Consider the following 1,684-nt stretch of genomic DNA (forward strand, 5'->3'; position numbering starts at 1 on the left):
CTTTATTTTAGAATTTCTTTTAGGTTTCTATTATTATATAGTGTTGAAATATTGTCCTGATTATAAATCACTTAATATTTTGATGTCTAGATATTGAGATTACTAAATCAAAGGATATGAATATTTTGGTATATATTGGCAATTGGAAATATTTCTTAAATTACTACCATTATAAAATGAAGTACATATATTTAATTTTGTTATTTTCATAAATCCAAAATGATGTTTTATTTTAATTGACATTTTCTATGCTTGCTATTGCTTTTGATGTTTTTTAACTAATTATACTTCACTAACTTCATTAACATGGTAAATATTGTAAAGCTCAAAGAGGTGAAACGATTGCCAAAAAGGAACAAAACAAAATAAAGCAAAACAATAGTGAAAATGAATACTACCATCTTCCCCCAAGTCCTGTATTCTTATCAGTTACATGGAACTTTAGTGCTCATAGTATATTTTAAATTGGTAAAGACAGACTGTTGAATCTGTGGATAAAGAGCAGGAATATTTTTGAAACACAGACTGGTTGGGAAGTAGAAGTTTTAAAAGACTACTACCGTGCAAGAGGATCAAACTTAAATACTTGCATGATATGGCTTGAGTAGCGTGGGAACATTCTGATGTATCCCAAACTCTTCAAAGACATCGCATCATCCATTTCTGGACTGCCCCGTTATGGTTTAACTCTTATAAGATATTTCAAAAGGATCTTAATAGAATTCATAATCCTTTGGTATAGATAACGTTTTGAACTATAATTAGACTAAAGCATGATTTTCATTTACGTGTTTATTCATTCAACAAATATTTGAAATCCTCCCCTGTGCAGAACATTGTGTTAGATGCCGAAGGTACCATAGTGAAAACAAAGTAAAAAGTAAACATAGTTAAAAGCAGGCATGGCCCCATTCTGATGAGGGATACACACACACACACACACACACACACACACACACACACACACGATAAGTAAGCAGAAAAATAAATAAAAGACACATTGCAATAGGTGCTCTGATGGAAACAAAGAGTAATGGAAACTAGTAGACAGCATGCTGAGAGAAAGTCCGAGGGATTACATGTACTATGTGTGGTAAAAGAACCTGAGTTGAGTTGGGGGTGGTGGAGAGGGCTGGTGGGAGAACCAGTACCCAAAGGATTATGGAGATCATGAGAAATGATATTATCGATTTCAATGGTGGTAAAGCCGAAAAGTCATGGTATTTGGAGGCATAAATCCTGTGTCTGAGGCCTGATTTTCTTCATCTTTAACACAGGCTTGATTTATATTTCTCTGGGCTTTAATAAGGATAAAGTGGAATAATATACATGAAAGGGCTTTCTATAGTGTATATCAGTAAATAAATGTTAATGATCTTTATTATCTTTGTCAAGAATGACAAACTGGTGAATTTCTCTGGCTATCACTACCATGAAAGATGTTTTTAAGGAATGAGGCATTAAAATAAGCTACTTATGGAGTTCCACTTAGACAATGAAGCCTGTTTAGAGAGACCAGATTAAACCTAACGCTTTAGAGTCATAGTCTATAAATGCCAAGTAATGTCTTGGACATCTTTTACTACCCCATTCAGAAAGATTCATGTATTGGTGAGAGAGGGAGACCTTGGAATTTCATTTATGTTTGAAACTACTTTCACAGTGTTACTTTTTCCTTTCCACA

The sequence above is a fragment of the Propithecus coquereli genome, unplaced genomic scaffold (genome assembly GCF_000956105.1).
Source record: "Propithecus coquereli isolate 6110/MARCELLA unplaced genomic scaffold, Pcoq_1.0 Scaffold85, whole genome shotgun sequence".
Classification (NCBI taxonomy): Eukaryota; Metazoa; Chordata; class Mammalia; order Primates; family Indriidae; genus Propithecus; species Propithecus coquereli.